General features: G+C 42.9%; 1 protein-coding gene across 1 annotated transcript in view; it reads right to left on the reverse strand.

Annotated features, from left to right (window-relative positions):
• Positions 1-23,003, reverse strand: part of TENM1 (teneurin transmembrane protein 1) — a 1,826,288-nt gene that overhangs the window by 1,554,166 nt on the left and 249,119 nt on the right. The gene's annotated exons all lie outside the window — the stretch shown is intronic.

Below are 23,003 nucleotides of genomic sequence, written 5' to 3' on the forward strand. Positions count from 1 at the left end.
AGCACCAGAACATTCGCTAAAGCACTCCCTAAAATCAATCTTTGACGAGGTGGGCTCCCCCTGGTACTCAAAGGTAGGACAAGCTATTGCAGCATTGAAAATCGAAAGAAGGAGCTTGCACCTGCACGAAATTCCTTTCTCAGCTTGGGCCCAAGCAGTTAAGCGACAAGTCCGGATCATCTCCTTTGGTCTTGACCTAGCATCTCTTCGGCAAAATCCACTAACTCAGGCCCTGGACAAATCATATATTCCAGGTAAACCCCAACCTTACCTGCAAGATCCTGTATCCACCTACGCGAGAAAGAAAATTTTGTACTTTCGACTTTTGGCCCTCAGGATCATGGACTTCAACCCCAAATGGGCCCGTACGGATGGCACCTTGGCCTGTCCTCTATGCAATTACCGTAGAGAATCCTGGCTACACTTGCTGTGCTGCTGCACAAAGCTGGCCAATGACCGCCATCGCTTGCTGCTCCCGATTTTACGGAACACGAATTATAGAACTTGCAGAGAGGCTTCGGACTGGTGCCTCTCAGTCTCCACGACCTGTTTGATAGCCAGAGTTGGGAAATGTATATACCAGGTAAAAATGGCACTCGACTCCCACTTAACGGCATTGTCTGCAAAGTAACCGGAAGCCTTCCGCCCCAGTTATCCAACCTGGGCTGGTTTAAAGATCTACGAAGAATCCATCTTTCGTTAACAGCCCCTGGTACATGAATTGACTCTACCGAACTTTAATGTACCTCCCCTTATCAGCTGGGAAACACTTGTACAACCTATACATCACTCCTTTTAAAAAGAACTCTGTTTTGGACAGCTAATCAGGATTAATATGTTAGTATTTTAACTTAAAGTGATTTTCATTATTATGTTTGGATGGAACTTTGGGTGAGGGGTGAGTCGGGACGTTCATAAAGCTTTTTATTTTTTATACTGTAAAGATTTTAAGTAATCATGCAGTTTATTAATAAATAAATAAAAATAAACACTTGTTATTAGTAAAACGGTAACTTTTCATTTTCAGTTTTTAAGGGCAGGCAGTGGTCCCTGGGACCACTGCCTGAGATGTTGGATTATGTCGAAATGAGTCTTGAAGACAGTGAGGTAGTGGATGGTGATAATCCGGTGTCTAAGGAACAGAGAAGATGGCAAAATGATGCACGCAGTGGGGAAAGGATAACATGTTGTGCCTAGTTTCTTGCAGGCCCTGCCAGATTCACGGAAGGAACATGTTGCAGAAGGAGGTCATGGTGGACCCTTGCCACTGGTTAGGCGGTAGTCTCTGCTGCGGAACCTGACCTTGATGCCAGGTAAGCGAGGTCGGAGGCTGGGGCTCATTAAGTGCAGGTATCTAAAGGAGTGGAGGCTCGGGGGTCTACACAATGCAGTGATACACTCCTACAAAGATGACTGTATGTGCAGGAGACATGGTTTGGTAATGAGGAGCCGGGTGTGGAAACACACAAATCTTCTGAAGGTACAGGTGAGCCAAGTGGTCAGGAGGCTCCATGCCCTGGGAGCGAGTCACCTGTGAACAGCAAGGAAAGTGTTGAAGCGGGGTTAGTGGGGGCAGAAGGTCAGAAGGCAGGGAATCTGGAGAGTAAGGAGCTCAGGATCAAGAAGTTGCCCTACATGGGGGTAACTAAAACTCTGGGCTCGCACTTATTGCTGTCTACTGAGGAAAGAATATGGAAATGGGAGTACGCTGAGATGTTTAAGCTCCTACATAGAGATTTGAGGGCAAAGGAGAGATCCAAAGAGGAAGAATATGAGTTGTCAAGAGGCCAATTGTGCTGATGATAAAATAAGTGGACTGGATGGCAGCCTTTTTGATTTTTGCTAGTGTATCCTGCGAAATATTTCCTGGAATGTGTGTGGCCCTCTTTAAATATATGGACGTGATTCAAAAAGTGCGGATCATGTACTTTGGGTATGTGTGGCCCCAATATGATGAAGAATTCAGGGCCTGTTTGGCCCTTGATTCAGGGGGGAGTGTGATGGAGGACAGACTGATATGATCTGTGGCAACACACAGTGTTCCCGGCTAAATTTGGTAAGATGGTGTTTACGGCCAGTGGTCTCCTGATTGTATACCACCCCATTCTAGGGCGTCCCTCTGGAGGAAGGGATGGGGAATTCGACAAAAGGATCGGGTGGGATGCTCGGAGCCTTCTGGGACTTTAACAAAGGCCCCTGTACAACGGAATATTGTAAATTCAGTCATGAGTGCTCCAAGTGCACAGGACAGCATGTGCTTGTGAAATGCTACGGGGCAGCTGGGTGTTTCCAAGGGCAGCAGACAGGCCCGGGGGCCCGACAGCAATGGTCTGGTGGGGCATACCACAGCGGTCAGAATGCAGGATTTCAAGGGGGTAGAGCAACATATGGAGCGATGAGAAAGGGCTCATACGCCAATTAACTAGGATCTTTTAGATTTCCGGTTGGTGCAACCCGCACACAGGGAGAACGGGAAGCAGCTGACTGAAGGATTTGCTGCACTTTCAGGTTCGGATTTGAGGGCCCAAGATTGCAGAGGTGGGTTGAGAATCAAAAATCTGCCAAGACAGATAAACAGGTGGTTTGAAAGAAACTCCAAAAAGAAATTCAGGAAGGGCGGATGGCGGGCTTGACTGCATTGGTGTGGTCCCCAAAAAGGAGAAGGGCCAGTTGTGGCTCATACAGCAACTGTCATAGCTGAAGAGACCTCAGTAAATCACTTTATAGCAGACTACATCGCATCAGTGTCCTATTAATGGGTGGATGTCGTTATGTCACTGGTGGAGCAGAAAGGAAATGGCCAAGAGGGTCAAAAAGTCCAGTTTTAAGCTGTTTCCATGACAGCCTGACAATTTTCTGATTCTACTAATGCAATTTAACGGTCAATGGTATGTGAATAAGGAGTTGCCCATGGACTGTTCTATATCATGCACACTATTTGAGTGTTTACAGCTCTTTTCTGCAGTAGCTTTTATCTTGGTGCATGGGGCACCTGGCAATGATCCGATGCATACCAAGTAGGTGCTGACGCAGGGACCAAGCTTCACCCAAAAGGCATTTCTAAGCCAACCCCAATACCGGATACTCATGAAGCTTTGCTCTGATAATCTCAAGAGTACAAAGCACAGAGGGAAGCACCCTCTTCCCATATTGTGCCTTAGCGAGTGCAACACATAGTGGGGCACTTACACTCAATTCCTGATCCTGCCTTTTTTTAAATCACTTCACGAGCACTTCACACATTCATAGGTCCTGAAGAAAGCCAGCTCATTACCAAGGCCTGGCTGCAACATGTTGACCACACAGGATGTGGGAGACCATAGATAACTCCAAAACACACCTATTGCCTTGTTTTTAACACTGCCAAGGGCCTGCTAATAAAACTACCTTGTATAGGAATTGAGACCAGAGGACAGCTTTTAATTCACACTTACATGCTATCACTGCACACTCATTCACCTCAAAACCAGCTACCCTGTAAACAGGCGTTGAAGTACACCCGGGACACATTCGGTGCAACTAGGTTGGTGGGTGAGAGCTTTCAAAAGAAATAATATTTCTTACTTCTGTACAAACACACTATCCCTATGCCCTTTGAGGCGAGTTCCCATTGATAATACATATATTTCAGGGGAAGTGAATTAGCCCTGCTGTTCCTCCCTCTCCCCTTGATACCCAATAAGCACCTGGCAGTGGCACATTATCTGGATGACTTCTTTTTTGTGTGTCAACCCAGTTCTGCAGACTGCTAACAAAGGTTGATAAGTTTCCAATAGCTCATGGGTGACCTGGGGGTGCCATTGGTGTCAGAGAAGACAATGGGACTCAGCATGGTCCTATATTTTCTTGGAATCAAACTGGATTCAATGGCCGGGGAAGCCGGTATGGTTATGGGTTTGTTATTGGGCTCAATGCTGGCAAAATACAAGGTGACTGTCAAGGGAGTGCAGGTGTTGTTGGGGCATTTGAACTTCGTGTGCAGAGTAGTTCAAGTGGGCAGAAAGTTTTGTTAGCTGCTTGGGTCGATTACTAGCAGGTCTGTCACAGCCTTATCATCATGTGCGCTTGTCCGTAGGGACACGTGAGGACCAGCACATGTGGTGAGATTTCCTGAGGATTTTAACAGTATCCCATTGACAGCACTGAAATAATGCACATGGAATGAACAAATCTACTTGGGCACAGTAGGTGGTATAGGTTTTGTTTTATACTTGCAAGGGAGGTGGTGTGCGGAGGAATGGCCCATGGGATAGGACAATTGCCTTTCTGGAGTTCTTCCCGCAAGTGGTAACAGTGTCCCTGTGGGGGACAGAATTGTCACACAAGACGAGGCTATCCAGGGTTGACAATATGGCAGTGGTACATATTGTTAACAAGCAGTCAGCCAGGGACACTGAGGTATTTAAGCCTTTGCGAGTTTTCATGATGCGGAATGACATTCTGTTCAAAGTACACAACATGCCAGGAGTGGACCATGACACTGTGGACAATTTGCCTGGGACAGGTTCCTTGGGCTGACCACTGTGGTGGACAGAGTCAAGAGACTAATGTTGACAGTTCTGTGGGGTGTAGGGGACAGAGGATGCTCCAGCTGGTGGTAGGGTCATTGGCAGCATCAACCAGGCATTCTTACACACAATCATGAGAGGACTTCTTGCTTTTTGGCATATGTCGGAAGCCAGTGGGTTGGAACTGGCCCCTAGTAAGGCAAGAAGTGCAAGCAGCGCAAGCTTCGATGGAGAGCTGTGCTTGAGATATATTATTAATTTTGTGTTGTTACTGTACATTTGCATTTATAGCTGTGACACCTTCTGTTGTTAATTTGTAGTGTCTAGAGGTGGCTACTGTACTGTTTTATGCTGTTTTATTGTATAGCTTATTGTATTGTCTTGTTCCATTTCTCTGCTCTGTGGTTTTGATTTACTGTGGTTATGTTCTATTACTTTGCTGTTGCATTGAGTTCCATAGTGATTGTTGTGCTGTTTTCTGTTGTTGTTTTCACATTGTTGTTTTTGTTGTGTTGTCATTGAATTGACATGCTCTTGTCAGGTTGTTTTATTTCATTGCCCTGTTGTTCTTTAGTTCTTTACCTTCCTATGTTATTATGTTTTACTGTTCCATTACAGTCTTTAACAAGCATAATTATGTTTCCAGCCATGATCATGATTCCATTTGAGAACTAGATTAAAAAAATATTTTCGCTGTCAAAGGTAGTAACATTTTGCCACCCCAACTTTATAACTTTTGAAGATGCCAGTCGGCCTAAACCTCGGGCCTTACAATTTCATTTATTTCCTGAATTCTCTACGGAATTCAATGTTGTTAGGAATCTTAGAATGGGAGCTGAAGTCTACTGCCTGTGTACCCATGTTTAAGTGAAGAAATTCAAAGAATGAGGCAGGAAAGAAAAAGCAGCCCGTGCTTCAACAGGAATAGGGTAGGGCACAGGGATGTGTGTTAATTTGTATGCTGCAGTTCAATACTTAAATAACACACAGTCTTTAAATAAACTCTGAGGTGCTGTACACTGGTCGCAAGATGGGTTGCCAAAGTATTGGATAGCATGCACAATTTTGTTTCCTGAGAAATATGTTCAATCCAATAGAATAGCATTTCTCAAGCTCCCATGCCTTTTACAACATTAGAGCATATTCAAATTTTCCAAAAAGCTCTCTAATCTTAGTCACTTATAACAAAATCGAGTTTTATTTATATTTTTTGTGATGTTTTATGTACCTTTGGCGTTTTTTGCATATTGTAGGACATTTTTGATCGTCAGGGTTTGCGATGGGTAAGAGCCAGCTTTAAGATTTATATTAATGTATTGTGAAAATGGTTTTGACTATTGTCTTGAGTAGTGAACATACTACACAATGAATACATTACAAAACGATCTGAAGAGAGGGTTATGATAGGAGAGAAAATGCATCTCTTCGTACTGCTCTTTTCACATTTTTACTTCATTGAGACATCTTGACTGCCTAGTTTGTTAATTTAAAATGCTCACTATAATACATTTGCAAAAAGAAAATTAAACTCAGATCAGTTGACTGGGGGTGAGTGTTTGATTTGCTCTTACGCTCCGTCCATCATCTCCTTTGGTATCACTATAATACATTAGCATGGATGGACTCCATGTCTTAATTGAGTGCTACCAAATGGAAAGCTTTACCCTATCTGTATTCCCCTGCAATCAACAGGACTATGAGGTAAATGATGTGCATTCTGGAAACGGATGTGGCTCATAAGAAAGGATGAAACTGAGGGTTATATAAATGAGGAGTTGCATCACTCTTGAACCAGGCAAGATAGTTTTAGAGCGACAAAAGTCCAAAATGTGATTTATGAAGCCATGCAAGGCTACGTTGTGTGGCCCTGAGTGGCTTCATGAATATGGAGTAACGCAATGCAGTCCACATCACTGTGTTGCCTTACTTTGCCCTGGGAAAGCATTCCATGGGTGTTCCCACACAACTCCCTTGGTGTGTAGGGCATTCCCAGATTTACCAAAAGCGGTAGATTGGGAATATGTCAAAAATATACGCCTGCTCAGGGGAGGCCTAACAAGGAGAAATATCTTTATTTCTCCTCATTACTTCCTATTTCTTTGTGTGCTGCATCATGCAGCACACATAGAAAGAGGAATTTTCCTCAGGGGATTGTTTTGTGCAAGAAATTGCCCTTTCCTGCACAAAATAATCCTGTTTATAACACGGGCACCCTTGCACCATGGTGCAAGGGTGTTGGTGTTGGCGCTAGGCAGCTAAAACGGCACCAGCGCAGGAACAAACGGCAGGAATATATACTTTTATGTTTAAATTACTTTATTGATTTAAAAACATAATTAGTTTAGTAACAATACCATGAATATGCGTTATTCTATTGTCCTTTTTGGAGGCAAAGATGACTCATGAATAAAATAATACCATAAAAACCTCAACTCCCCCCTCCCAAACCAAATAAACTGAATACAATCAAAAACATTCTCCTCTCGTCTCTGTATTCTATTAAATAAGGTGCATTCCTGCCCTTTCCCTGTTAGGCAGTGCAACGCAGTAGGGTGACTTGCTGAGCTGCGCGAATTTCTAATAAATATGCCTCTAAGAGGATTTAAGGTAATGGGCATTGAGGAGAGAGATATGGGGCACTGTTTCTCTGCTTACACTTTTCTCAAGGCACAGTCTGTACCGAATCGTTATTTGCAGATGAAATATCAATAAGTATAAACTGCTGAAAAGGAGTCTTTGTGATAACATGTAGCAGAATTATAGATCTTTTGAGAATAGACATTGAAAACACTCTGGTGGTTGATTTAATATATGGCAAGTAAGGTCTCAATGATCCTGATGAGACGCATCCTAGGTAGATTTGGTCAGTCCTTTGATTCTGGCTCTTATGAAGGCAAGTTCCATATAGACCATTTGAAGGATGGGAGACCTCTTGCACCTTCGAATAATGCTCTAGGTCACATGGCGGAATTCTCACCATACATACTGTGCACGTGTGCCTCAGATTTGTGTACTCCCTGACTCTTAAAGAGAGTTTCAAGCAATTTCTTCTATAATCCCTCACCCCAGATTCCCCCCTACTGAAGACTGAAGTGGGGTCGTTAGGTTCTCCTTGGGACTAATGTGGGGGACCTGTAACTCTGCAAAAGCCTTATTTTAATTTGAGTTTTCTATCTGGAATTTCTCCTAATTGGATCAGGCGAAATTTCCAGGAGTATAATATTGAGTCTTTACTAAGACAATGAACCTTGTAATTCTGATGGAGGCAGTAACAGCCGTTAGCGATGCCAGTGGCATTACATGGCAACTTGAAATGAGGGCCATTTGTAGAATAGGAAAATCTCCAAACGGTGGTGCACTGAACGGTACCTTCCACAAGACTCTGTAATAAGGGCTAACTTGTGGCTTCCTAGAAAAGATGTGTCTCTGGGACAAATTCAGAAACATTTTACACCTCTGATCTTAAGTAATGTGACTATAAATATCTCCCATAAAGTAATAGCATGTTTTTTTAATTCAGATTTGCCTATCTACCCTTTGCAGCACAAAAGTGTCATTAATATGAAAATTGTGTATTAAATATATCCACCATACTAATTATTGCGAAATGCAAGAACAAATGTTCTGGTGTAAAAAAATCAGAATAAAGCACATTTTCACCACACATTACTCTTGCTAGCCCATGTGGGCAATCGAAATGAGGAAGATTAGGGCAGAAGTTGTTCTCACAAATGTGCATACGTCCATCCATCATAACATATTTGCTCTCTGTATACTTTCATGATTATTCATAGAATAGCATTGCAGCTCCTCAAACATAATCAGAAATCTACTCATTTTGTAAGAGGTACCTACCACTCTATGAATATGTTTATTAATCAGCCCCTATATCTGAGACTGTGATCCATTGACTCAATTGAAACAAAATAAAATATTGAAATGTTCCCATAAACAAAAGTGTTGGTGCACGTTGTTCTTAAATGTTTAAAAGCAGGCTGTGCAAAGTGTTCTGTGGCTCAATTTAGTTTCCATTGGTCATCTAATGGCAGTATTGAAGGTGATTGTTACTGACCTGATACTAACAGACTCAAAAAGCTCAACTGTTAAAACGTTTAATCTTACGGTTAGCTATTCGTCTAGTTGGAAAATTTAGCGACTCCACTTCTCTTAAAATGTTTAAACTTCACAATAGTTGCAATTTTGAAAAAAACAACATTTGTGTCAAGTTCATGAAGGGACCAGGCAATACTGGAGCTCAGTCTTGTTGTTGACCAGGGGGCAGCATGTAAAGGTCAGGAGCGCTGCATGCTTCTCCTCCGTCCTTTTTTTGAATATCACTGATTTACATGAAGAGTCAGACTTACCAAGAGTTCACACAACGCAGCTCAGCAAGTGCAGTTATTGTCCTGCCTTGTGTCAATAGGAGAGAAAATTGTGCCATATTAATTAAGAAGTAGTTCAAGTCTGCCCTCTCCCTAAACTGGTGCCCTTTTGGCGGTCTTGCTCCAATACAGGCACACTTGTGCCATGGTGCAAGGATGTCTGCATTGTGGTCAGCATAGCTTTTGTGCAGGAAGGGTTCCATTTTTTGGGGGACTTGTATATAGCGCAAACTCGACCCAAAGGTATCAGACTGCTTTATATGAGCGCCCGTTGCATACTGACAGACACATTCATTTTGTTAGGCACAGGGAGATTAAGTGATTTGCCCAGAATCACAGGATGTTGACCCTTCCTGCTGAGACTTGAACCTGGTTCCCCAGCTTCAAGGTCGACCACTCTAGCCATTAGCCCAAATCCTCTCCTTTCAAAAACTATGCTTTAAGTAATTTTCCTCTTGTGTATTGTGCAATGCAGCACGTATGCAAAGAGGAAAAGAAAGAAGAGAAATTGGTTTTATACACGCTTAAAATTATACTAGCATGGTGTAAATATAAATGTGCAATATCATCCTACAGGAGCCATTTTGTGGGCATTTCATGGAAAGGATTACCTGCATAATAAATTTAGATACCCCAAACTCCCCGGTTTTTTTCTCTTTGTAAAGCTTTTGTAGAATGTTTTCCACTGTGAAGATGGTCACATATTTACTCAAGTATTCTACTTGCCCTGGAAAAAGAATATAACATAATAGTTCAGAATTTTACACCAACCCCCTTTAGTCAGTATAGTTTGAGATGCATAGCAACAAAGAAAGCTTTTTCGACAGTCACAGCTCATTTCCCTAATTTATTTTTAGAATAAGGGAATATTGCAATTTTTTTCTAAAATATAGGATGTAAGTGATGGCAAAATAGCTTTTTACTGTTTCAACATTTGAGCTGCTTTGTTGTAAAAAAATATTCAAGAACAGCTTTTCATTGTTACACATTTGATTCACAAACTGCCTTAAGTGCTAAAGACTGAAGACAGGTGTGGAGGTCACGACCTTAACAATGCTGAAGAAAATATTCACTTATTCATTTGTTTTCCAAATCTTTCAATTCCCATACTCAGGTTCAAAGAACGAGACCTTGAAATATTGGTATAGGAGAAGCAATGCCTCATAATTACCAGAGAAATTCTGTATTATTCAAGGCTCTAAATATTTCTCTATTTAAATTACATTAATTTTAGGACGGCGCTATCTTACGTCCATAACAATTTGCCACACGACTGACCTATGAAGTATGTTAACGAGTAGGAATATGTGTTCAAAATTTAAATTTTGAGTAATAATTTATCAATTGTAGCTATGTCTACACCATACAGAACATTCGTATAGGGTGTTTTTGCAAAAGAATTCACTAGTAATAAAACCAGCAGTGTAATACACCACTTAATATTGCTTCGAACATCTGGGTCAAATATGACTTGAAAACAATGGAATCTGTCATGATTTTTTTTTGTGTTGCTTTTACACATATAGATATGATGGGGAAGGTTTCCTTGAATCTCAACCTCTTAGTAAAATTATCATACAGAATCCCCCACTGCTCATATGAACTTGGGGTCATATTATCAAGAATAGGGTTAACATTATTGCCAGTTTAGCGGCAGAAAACTGCCACTAAAGCGGCGATAATGGACTTGATATTATGCCTTGGAGAATTCCAATAGAAGCCCATGTTCACACCAGAACATGGGCTTATTCACAAGGGCATATTATCAAGCCCATTATCGCCGCTTTAGCGGCAGTTTTCTGCCACTAAACCGGCGATAATTTTTAACGCCGTTCTTGATAATATGACCCTATATTTTTGACTTAAAGCGTATGGAAGGAGCTAACATTAGCAGCACATTTCCATTTTTCATGAAACCTGTGAGGCTCCACGAAAACGATAAAGAATACAATTGTCCAAATCATAAAGGCTTATTAACACATTAACCAAATCACATATCAAGTTGGTTCACAAAAACTTAAAAAAGATATCATCACAATATAGATATTAAATTGATTGAGCAATCTAACTTAAGCAAAATAAAGAAGAAAAGGTTAAAACAACTGCAAAGGGTAAGCAGAATACCCAAATTAAGGGGCATATGTACAAGGAGTTAATGCTGCCGTAGTGTCAATTTTTTGACGTTACAGCAGCTTTTTTTTATCGCCTTATTTACAAGTTGCAGCTAACCTTAGTTAGCAGGAGTTTTCGGGTTGGAAATTTGAATTTTTAAGATTGCCACTTCTGTTAGTGGGAGTTAACGAAAATGAGATGCAAGGTAGGTGATCCTGTGCAGAATCTGCTGCTAACCCCACTTTGCGATATATTTACAAGGAATTCCTTGTATGGTGCAAAACCCCCTAAAAATGCCTCTGACTGCAGTTAGAGGCAGTTTTTTAAGACCATAAAATAGCTAGTCTTAAAAATGGTGCAAAAACTTGGGGGCCTCATTTCAGAAGATTTTGGTGCTGGACAGCGCTGCAAGGAATGTTGCAACAAAACTACAGGGCAGGAATGCGCACCATCAATAAGATAGGGCGCATTCTTGGTCCTCATTCATGAAAAGTGATGCATCACTGGTTTGGCACAGCGATGTGTCTCTTTTCATAGATGTAGCCCTGAATTTCCTCTTCTAAGGGATTCTGGCTGGTCATCCTGGTTGTTGGGGGGTTTGGAGGGGTGTTGATCTGTGCTGCACATAGCCCTGGGTGCTCCATTCTGCATTCCATTGGTTTTATTTCCTATTTTTCATTGGAGATGGACAAATAAGCTACTTTTGCCTCTAGAGGCAAAAAAAGGCACGTTGGGCTGACTAACTAGAGATTTTTTTACGCTAATGGGTCTTTCGTCAGTTGTTGCCCCCTAACATCAGAATTTGTATTACCTTCACGCTAGTGTTACCGGCAGTTTTCACTGCAGCTACCTGACACAATCGTCATGTAGCGACGTATTGTAAATAGTGATAGGTCTCGTTAAGAAAACTGCCGCTAACTAGCGTTAGCATTAGTTAGCGGCAGTTCTTGTACATATGCCTCTAAGTGTTTCATATAGAAACTTCCCTATTCTAAATAAAGCGGTAAAGGGATGGTGATTTCTAAAAAAGGAAATAAAAGAAGGTGTCAGAATCATATGAACTATGTTAAAGTTCAAGAGAAATGAAAGAGTGTTCAAGCATAAAGCCTTTCCATTCCGGATAAAGAGCAGAGAAAAAGCTCCTCTCTCTCCAAAGTCAGGACAGGATCTGATCCAACTAACATATGGAACACAAACTAAAATACCCGAAAGTCTCCAGAAACTTTCCATTGTAGCACCTCACTAACAGTCTAATACAAAACAAAGAACCTTTCTGTAACTAATGAGGAGTCTGATGGCACAACTGAAGCGGAGAAAAATAAGACATTGGAAAACATTTCAAATATGTAACATAAACTCGCACCTCGTGACAGGTAAAAAGTATTGAAAGAGGCAAACTGATCAAAGCTAAGCAACTACCTCCAGATGTTTAAATTGCATTGCTATATTCGTAAAAGTATACATCTTCTGTAACATGGGTACTGTGATTAGAATTTGGCTAAATATGTTCTCTAGGTGACTCTTAGCCCCCTTAAAGGTATTCACCTACTGCTTTTGACTAATATAAGGCATACAGATTAGTATGTTTAAACACATGTAGACTATAAATTGTATATAAATGTAATATGAGGGATTGAGGTCTAAATTGCAGTGCTCCAAATAGAATTAATATTGAACAGAAATTCCTCATAAATTGCCTCCACATTTTTTACAACTAGCATGGCAAAATAATGATATGCACCAGATAGGAAGAAAATAATTAGAACCAGGTGAAGTGGAAACCAGTGAGGGATGTGGACCATAGTTAGCAATTCACAGCATGAGGCAACTCTAGAAAGAAATGCTTCTACTTCTAATATCAGCAACTTGACTCGTTCCTTTCGGCAATTATCCATCGACTTGCAGAAGTATATAAATCACTAATGTAATATCCTTCTAATCATGTCTTTTGACTTTTAGTCTACCACTTATTTTGTCATCACCATGAGAAGCATCACACTGCGTATGGGATCAGAATCAATAGAGCTCTTATAATACATTACTTGTTGATTGTGCACCTCTGCTAACACTTGAGGGTTGGTGGCAAAAGCAACTGATGGCCTTATTTATTTATTTATTTATTTATTTATTGACATTTATAAAGCGCAACATATACCCGAAGGTGTCTTGGCGCTGAAGTTTTCTCTCTAGTTTGTCAGTCTGCCTGGACAATGGAGGGATTTACAGTGCAGACAAATAACTGCCATATTGGGAAAGCTCTGCCAGGCAGGTGGAGTTCTCTATTCCTCTAGCAAAGTGTGCTTGGTAGCGCCTTTGAAGACACTGAAAGTTTTAAAGGGGGCATCGTACGGCCCTTTATCGACATTTCTTGCTCTTCCAAAACAAACTTCCATAGTGAGAGGTTGCATTTGAAAAACAGAAAAATAAATGACATTGACATGCTGGGAATTCTTACCTAACATTTTAGAGTATTTGTTCTGCTTTCCTGGTTGGGACCTCCAACCTTCCTTGTCATGAACATGAACAAAGTACATTGGAACAAGTGCCCTAAAAAGGGAAGAGGTCTGGGATACTTTGACTGATTGCATAGTGCCAGATGTGCTAAGTCTTAAATTGTTCTAACAAAAATATTCGTTATGATACACAGGAAATTATCAAATGTTTAATCTTTGCATTAAATGGAGAGATAGCCATTGTAGGAAGTAACATACTTGTAATTCTTTAACAATATAACCCAATAGAAATTATGTTGAGGATCATGCCTAGGAGTGAGCACGTGCTGATCTATCAGCATTTCTGACTCAAAAGTAAATATGGCAGAATGTGAACCTGGCAAGGGTCAATAATGCCACCACCCAATGTGGGACTCCCCTTTTATGCCATTTGTATGTAGAGCAACTAATTAAATGACCACCCATATCACCGGGCTAGATTTATAATTCGATCTATTGACAATTGTGGGCCCTCCTATCAGTGGCAGGATAAAGAATGACATGGTACAAATCTGAGCATCTAGCCATATGTGTTCAGCTCACTTTACAGGCCCCACTAAAACCATTACTGATAGCCACTAAATGCACAGGTTTGAATGCTTGACTACACACACAGGCTTACACATGTCATGAAATTCCCACATTAATACGGGCAGGTGAGACTCCAGGTGGAACTTATATAGTCACTGTTAGGTAAACTCAGAATGCTTGATAGGAATGATGGGTTTGCAGGTCCTTCCTGAAGATTAGATGCTTCTCTCAGTCAGAGAAAAGGGAGAGTTTTCACAGAATTAGTCGACCACAGCATGTGTTAAGATGGCGATTCTCTATACAGCAAATAAAAAATCATCACATAAAACACAGAATGTGGAACCCCGGTAAGTTTTCCAAATTTTTAAACATTTTGCTATAAGGTGGCTACTAAGAGCCACGCAGGCATGGGTGAATGGACTTCTTAAGGTGAACGTGCACTGTCCCCATAACCAATGGTGAAGCATTAACATGCCTAGAAGCACTGATATCTCGCGGGTGAGTTGTGCTCTATACAAACACAAAGTACAAATGTATAGTGTAACACTGTATGGCTACAGTACTATATACAGAACAAAGTAAAAAAAAAGATTAAGATGCAACCCCAAACGATAGTAGCAGGATTTCAAAATGTCACCATGGAAGAGTACAGCCCTGTTTCATGATACATTACTGCATAATGTTCTATTTCATATTCCAACCACGCAATATATGTATAACACCAATTCATAATGTAACAATGCAAGGTTATAGTGCTTTTTAGTAATGTATCCCTTCCAGGGTATGATGTAATTCTACCAGGATTTATAGATTTGCACGGTTAAACTGCTTTTCCATAATGTATCTAAGCAAGGTTATAGCCCCTGAATATGTCACAACATTGCAAGGTTATGGCACCCTTTCACTTTCCATTACAACCAGTCCTTCTGAACATTACATGCCACCAGGGATTGCTTTACCAGAGATGTGAACACCACAGATACCTCATTCCCACCTCTCAATAACCTAGGATAATTCCAATCAACAACAATGACATTATCTTCCTCAATTATTGCATGCTGATGCAAGACTCTTTCTTCATTAAATGGCTGACATCTAGAACCCCTTCATTTACTCCTCCATATCTCATACACACCCCTCCTGCTTCTTGATGAATGCTTGCATACATTGAATAGTTCAATAATGAACCTCCTGCTGAAGTAATTAAGTCTCAGCCAAGTCTGTGTCCCTGGTTTTACACTAAGCCAAAGACACAATTCCTTATTCTTATCTCAGATTTTATTTTTGATTGTCTTCACAGCCACGAAACAACTTTTCTATTTGTGGCTAAATGCATTCTTTACTGAAAGCATCGATACAGGCTCCCAGATAGGTGGGCAAGGATTTGTCTGAATCTCCACTCCCCCATGGAACTGCACAAAGCGGAAAGTCCCAGAAGGATCAATACGTCTGCGAGTTTCCCGTTTCTTTCAGGAACAAAGCCCTTATCTGAATGAAAAGGCGCTTTTTCACTTATCTGGCCTCGCACAGCTGACATTTGTCATAGACTAAACACCTCAGAGAATACTGTCAGAAAAATGTAATTGTCCCCACATATCACTATGATCTGACATATACATACGGCATGCGCTCTTTGAACAAACCACCGAGAAAGCTCCATTTTATATATGAAAGTCCGTGTAAGACGATAAACAAAAATACACAGCGTCTAATGCAGCAGGCATAAGAACCACAGCAACACTCCAAAGGGCCACACCTGCAACATCTTTACAGAAAGTGCATAGAATCTTGCAGTGTTTCATGCCTCTGCCTACTAATGAACTAAACAAATTATGTACGTATTTGCTGCATACAATGTTAACACAGTCATTTTGTGTATCTGTATGTGTAGGTTTCTTGCAGAGAGGCCACTTTAAAAAAAATGGTATGTGCTTTGGACTGATTCACAGCAGCCCTATTTTCAAAGTACAGCAGTAGAGTAGGAGTGCAGTTCTACAGCGGCTCTCAGAGGTCTTTTTTACTGAACATGATTATTTTGCTTCAGACAGTGTTTAGAGGTTTTTACATATGCCTAATAAAATTGCGAAACAGTATTTTGAAACAACAATAAACAGAAACAGTTTCAATGTCTTTTAGCTAACAATAATCAGAAAAAAGTTATTGAGGAATTCTGTTGAGCATTTCCCCAAAATATGTAAAATATGGCACATGTGCACAATGTGTAAAATACCTCTTCAAAAAGGTGCATTTTTGTTTCTGATAAACTTCATCTTACTATAGTGAACCCAACCTTCATATTACTTAGAGGTTGAGTTAAAATGACCTGATGCTTTTAAAAATAGATGGTATTTTATGTAGTGCTAGTTACAAAACAATACATATATTTGGACTTTGAAAGTTGTACATTTCTGAAACATTGTAATAACTCTGAGTTTAATATTTTGTATTAAAAGTAGGCTCACCCATATATGCACAGGAATTGGACACTCAGCCAGAGGAGACTGGCTTTAAAGTTCATGTGTAAAAAAACAACCGATTGATTGACACCACCACCTAGGCATCGCAAGGAAATATGGCCAGTTTGCAGGAAAAATCGTGCAGACTGTGGTTGCCACCCTTTGGTATGACTCCTGGGGGTCACCAGAGCTCAAACCTGCCCCGATGCCAAAAAACCACACCTGCAACTTCGGCATTATACTGTACAGCAAACTCTCCATGAAATGCCAAGTCAACTCTGTGTTCGAGCACCAGCCGCCTGCCCTGAAGGATCTGTGCATGGCTCCCCATTAGCACCAGGAAAAAGGTGAGACAGGCCCTCATCATCAACTGACCAGACTATGGCAATGCACTCTATATCAGTACAAACTCTGAACTTGCGCAAAGACTCCAGACAATACATGGGGGATACCCAGCACCTGAGGGACCTCCACTGGCTCCCCATCCACAAGAGATGCCAGTTCAAGCTCCTGACCTTTGCATATAAAGCACTCCACAACATTGAACCACACAATATCAACCACCACCTCACCTTCCACCAACCCACAGAAACCTGTGGTCCGCACACCTCGGCCTCACAGAGATGACTCACATCTGCTGCAGCTGCACTGGAGGACACACATTCTCTAACCTCACCGCCAGAGCATGGAACACCCTCCCTCTCCACTTGCGCACATCACCCATGTTCAACCACTTCAGGAAGGGACTCAAGACCTGGCACCTGCTTCTATTCTTGTTGAGAAATTAGTCGTATGATCGATCCTAGAAACTGCCTTTTCTTGAGGACATTTTCTCCATATCAGAGATCGAGAATCCTCCTGCTGGTTTTATGTGACTAACTGCCTACTACGTTTTGTAATCAATACTTTTCAGGCTTAACCCAAAGGTGAGACGGAGTTTTCTTCTACACTGTAAACAATTTTCTCTTTTGCCAATTGGCACTTCTGCCTAGTTAAGTCCCTTAATGAGACAGATTGGAGAGCAAAATATCTTTTAAAAAACATACATTTTATCTAGTTTTTTCCATCACTATATGTTTATGGCTCAAAAACGTTAACAAAGAAAAAAATGAAAATATATACAATTGTATACAGTATGTTCTACTGGGAAGAGACTGTGGGCCATATGTATGAAGGTACCCATTTGCGAAGCTCAAATAGCGATTTTTTAGAAATCGGTATTTGAGATATGCAAATGGGTATGTATGTAGAAAATCGCATTTTTTTTGCAATTTCTTAAAATTCCTTAATTGCAAGTAGCAAATTGCGAATCGCAATTAAGGAATACTTTCCCATTCCTTTCTATGGGTCAGGAGGCCCATAGGAATGAATGGGAAGTTATTCGCAATTTGCGATTCGCAATTTGAGAATCGCAAATTGAGAATAATTTCAAGGGTGCAGGGGTGTCCAAAGGACACCCTGTTACACCCATGAAATTAGCATGGGTGCGCATGCGGTGCACATACATGCCCTAGAGGCATGTATGTGCTCCACAGTGCACTTTAAAACATGCAAAAAAGCGCATTTTTCAAGGAATTCGCAAATTACCACCAACTTGAAGTTAGTAGTAATTTGCGATTCCTTAAGGCCAATTTGCATTTTTTTAATGCTTCTTACAATGCATTTAAGGAATCGCAAAATTTGCGATTTCTTAAATGCAATCGTAAAATAAGGAATCACAATTTTTCCGATTCCTTATTTTGCACGCAGATTTGCTTAATACATACCATTTGGCCAAATTGCATTCGCAAACACCGAAATTCTGCGAATTTCCGTGTTTGCGAATGCAATTTGGCTTGATACAAATGGCCCTTAGTGTTAACATTTATACAGCGTACTCTATATCAAACTATCCCAACACATGCTTTATATGTCTACAATCAAAAGGAACTAGAATCTTTTTTCAAATGCCATCCCCATAATATGATTTACTGACAAACAATATGAACTAATTTAGGGTTTTCACACTGCAACCCATGCTTGGTCTGCAATCAGTTATTAATTTGTCAAAGTAAAGCTCTCGAAAGAAACACCCATGCTTTAATATGAAAGCATGGGATAGGATTACATCTGCAATGCCAATCTCACTAATTGGTAACAATGCCAAGGAAATTGATTATTCGAGCATTTGATCTCAAAATAATAATCATAATAATAATAAATTACACTGTTTATAGGAACACAATGTGAGCTACAAAGAATTGACAGTTTGTTCTAAACATAATATTGGGATGATAAGAGTAGAAAACTCATACAAAACAGAATAGATCAAATATTCATTGTGTGTAGAAATCCTGTTTACTAAGTGCCCGCTGGCATCTCACTTTGAGTCAGTCAGGAAACAGCAATATTCTTTAAGATAAAGAGATGTATTTTTACTATTTTATTATCTAAAAAAGAGGATTCATTTATTTCAATATATCTAATTTTACCTATCTCAGTGCATCATCAACATCTAAATATATTGTTATAATGTTGCTGCGTTCTGAACAGTTTATTTATTTTAAGAAGATCATCCACATTAACTTAGTCCTATAATGTAAATATGTGCTTCTATGTATAAGGTATTCATTTAGCTCATACCTAGCCAAAAAGCAGCAGAAAACTGGACAGGATTCAAGGCAAAGACACAGCCAACATGTAATTGGAGGACTATCTGGTTTCTAAGAGAAAATTGGACGTCTACTGCATCATGCTGTATTATTCTTTAAAGAATTGTGTCTTCGGTGCTTTCCAAAAATTGTGTTTTCTTTTTTGAACTTTTTCATCTCCAGTTAAAAGATCAACAGTCTGTGGGTGTGATGCAGGCAAGGGCGCCATTTAAGATGACTTTATAGATGATGTAGTTGATTTCCAAGGCAAACCAGTGAAGTTCCATTATGGTGGAGGGTATGCATTCATATTTCTTCACGGTGTTGATGGGGTGCGCTCCTGCATGTAGGATGCCCTTAAGGGCCAATATGCATTATGGGAGAAAGGGAATGAAAACATATTTGTAGAGTGCAACGTTCATACAAAAAGGGTATTGTTATGCCATAAATGACAACATATTACTGCCAGCAGGCTGGAAATCAATCAATCAATCATTTGTAAAGTGCACTACATACCCGCAAGGGTCTCAAGGTGCTGGGGGGGCCGCTACTGATCGAACAGCCAGGTCTTGAGTATCCTCCTGAAGGTCAGCGGGTCTTGGGTCTGTCGTAGGCTCAGTGGGAGGGTGTTCCATGTCGTGGCGGCGAGGTGGGAGAAGGATCTCCCACCGGTGGTTGTTCTTCGGCTGTGCAGGACGGTGGCAAGTGAGAGGTCGGCGGAGCACAGCTGGTGGTTGGGGATGTAGAAGGAGAGCCGTCTGTTGAGGTAGGCTGGGCCAGTCTTGTGGAGTGCCTTGTGTGCGTGGGTGATGAGCTTGAAGGATATCCTCTTGACTGGAGCCAGTGCAGGTTTCTCACGTGGGGGGAGATGTGGCCGTGGCGCGGTACGTCGAGGATGAGTCATGCCGAGGCATTTTGGATGCGTTGTAGTCATTTGATGAGCTTGGTCGGGGCTCCCATGAAGAGGGTTTTTCCATAGTCGAGTCTGCTGCTGACGATGGCCTGGGTGACTGTCTTTCTTATATCTGTCGGGATCCATCTGTAAATCTTGTGGAGCATGCGGAGGGTGTTGAAGCAGGAGGAGAGGACGGCATTGACTTGCTTGGTCATTGAGAGCGTTGAGTCAAGGATGATTCCCAGGTTGCGTGCGTGGTGCGTGGTTGGGGCTGCCCCCAGTGCCGTCAGCCACCAGGAGTCGTCCCAGGCTGAAGGGTTGGAGCCGAGGATGAGGACCTCCGTCTTGTCCGAGTTCAGCTTCAGACGGCTGGTCTTCATCCAGTCGGCGACGGCTTTCATTCCTTCGTGGAGGTTGGCTTTGGCTGTGATGGGGTCCTTGGTGAGGGAGAGGATCAGCTGGGTGTCGTCGGCGTAGGAGATTATGTTGAGGTCATGCTGTCGGGCTACGTGTGCGAGCGGGCCATGTATATGTTGAACAGCGTCGGGCTGAGGGAGGATCCCTGGGGTACGCCGCAGATGATCTCGGAGACTTTGGAACGGAATGGGGAGGCGGACGCGCTGGGTTCTGCCAGAGAGGAAGAAGGTGGTCCAATCCAGAGCCTTGTCTTGGATCCCTGCGGCGTGGAAGCATGCACGTAGTGTGCGGTGGCAGACGGTGTTGAAGGCACCAGAGAGGTCTAGGAGGATGAGTGCCCCGATCTTGCCGTTGTTCAGCAGGGTCTTGATGTCGTTGGTGGCGGCGATGAGGGCAGTCTCATTTTGTGGTTGCTGCGGAACCCTGACTGGGAAGGGTCCAGGATTCTGTTTTCTTTGAGGTATCGGGTTTGCTGTCTGTTGACGGTTTTCTTGATGACCTTGGCTGGGAAGTTGAGCAGAGAGATGGGCTGGAAGTTCTTGAGGTCTCTTGGGTCTGCCTTAAGTTTTTGAGTAGGGCGTTGATCTCGGCGTATTTCCAGATCTCTGGGAAAGTCACAGTCTCGAGAGAGAGATTGATGACCTTGCGCAGGTGGGGTGCGATGGTGCTGCTTGCTCTGTTGAAGACGTGGTGCGAGAATGGGTCAAGCAGAGACCCAGAGTGGGTTGAGCGCATGGTCTTGATGGTGTCATCGATGCTCATGCTTGCACAGTCTAGCAGGGGTCGTGGTCGATGGTGTACGGAGGGTCTGTTGTGTTGCTGTCTGTTGAAGCTGTCTGGGTGTTGAAGCTGTCGTGGATGTCTGCTATCTTGCGGTGGAAGAAAGTGGCGAGGGAGTCACACAGGGCTTGCGACGGCGGGATGTCGTTGGTGTTGGTGCTGGGGTTGGAGAGTTCCTTCACGATGTTGAAGAGCTCCTTGCTATTGTGTGCGTTGTTGTTTAGGTGGTCTTTGAATTAGGTCATCTTGGCCGTCCTGATGAGGTGGTGGTGGTTGCGGATGGCGTCCTTGTGTGCTGCGTGGCTGTCCAGAGTTTGTTCACTGTGCCATTTCTTCTCTAGTTTCCAGCAGGCTTGCTAGGAGGCTAGGAGTTCTGGGGTGAACCAACTGGCCCTCTTGCTGGTGTCCCTGTGGGGGGTTTCTTCAGCGGGACGAGGGTGTTGGTGCAGTCCTCGATCCAGCGTCTGAGGCTCTGGGCAGCGTGTCGGTATTGGAGGGTTCGGTGGGTGGGCTGAGAGCGTGGTTTGCGTGTAGTTGGTCTTCGGTGATTTTGCTGCGGCAGGGGATCTGTTGGGTGCGGTGGTGTGTGGTGGGTTTCTGGAAGGCAAAGTGGATGCAGCGGTGGTCGGTCCAGAGGAATTCGGTGGTGTGGCTGATGGAGATGTACAGGCTTGAGGAGAAGACTGGGTCGAGCGTGTGGCCGGGGGAGTGGGTGGGCGTTGTGAGGAGTTGCTTCAGTCTAAGGTTGGTGAGGTTATCGATCAGGGTTGTGGAGTTGTTGTCGTTGTTGTTCTCAAGGTGAAAGTTCAGGTCTCCGAGGAGGATGTAGTTGGTGGAGATCAGGACGTGCATGCTGGTTAAGTCGGTGATGGAGTAGCTGAACTGGTGGGGGGGTCTGGGGTATTGGTAGGCGAGGGTGCCTCGGAGGGTGGAATTAGGGTCTGTCTGAATCTGGAAATGCATGTGTGCGGCGGTGCTGAGCGTGTCGCCGGTGCTAGTCGAGAACCTGATGCTGTTCTTGTGGATAATGGCGATTCCTCCTCCGATTCCGTTGGTGCGGTCTCTGTGGGTGATCTTGTAGCCGTCTGGGATGGCTATGTTGATGTTGGGTGAGGAGGGGTCGTTAAACCAGGTTTCTGTCAGGAAGGCGACGTCCGGGGATGTTGTGTCGAGCAGGTCCCAGAGCTCGATGGCATGCTTGCGTGCGGAGCGGGTCTTCAGTAGTATGCATTGGAGGTGGTTGGGGTCTTGGCGGGTGGTTCGTTGGCTCTGAGGCTGGTGTAGCTGCAATTACGGCAGGTGAAGGGTCTGGGTGTGCGTTTCGGGGCGGCCTTGAAGCAGGTGTGGCTCCGTCCAGAGTTGAAAGCGTGCAGAGTGCTGGCGTTGTAGTGGCAGCGGTCGTCATGGCAGGTGTGGGGGCCAGGGTTTCTGGCGCTAGGCGCAGTCCAGTCGCAGATGGGCTCGCCTTAGGCCCGCCTTCTGCGCGCCCGTGGCGCTGCCACTCAGCGGCTGGGATATATGGGGAGGTGAGAGGGAGGAGCAGATGGGAGGCGGGGCAGCAAATGGGCAGTGGGTAGTCAGGGGGGCCGGGCCGCAGGGGACGCAGCTACAAGGGCGGTGAGGGATAACAAAGGTAACAGGAGGAAAAAGGGGAACAGAAATCGAGGGCCCATGGATATAATGGATTTAATTCTAAGTGGTAAATTGTTCTATAGCAGCGGCCCTAACTATATCCATTAAATGGACAAGGCTCGTCTTAAACCTCGACCTACTTAGCATGTGTAATAGAAAACAGTAACT

The sequence above is a fragment of the Lissotriton helveticus genome, chromosome 4_1 (assembly GCF_964261635.1).
Source record: "Lissotriton helveticus chromosome 4_1, aLisHel1.1, whole genome shotgun sequence".
Classification (NCBI taxonomy): domain Eukaryota; kingdom Metazoa; phylum Chordata; class Amphibia; order Caudata; family Salamandridae; genus Lissotriton; species Lissotriton helveticus.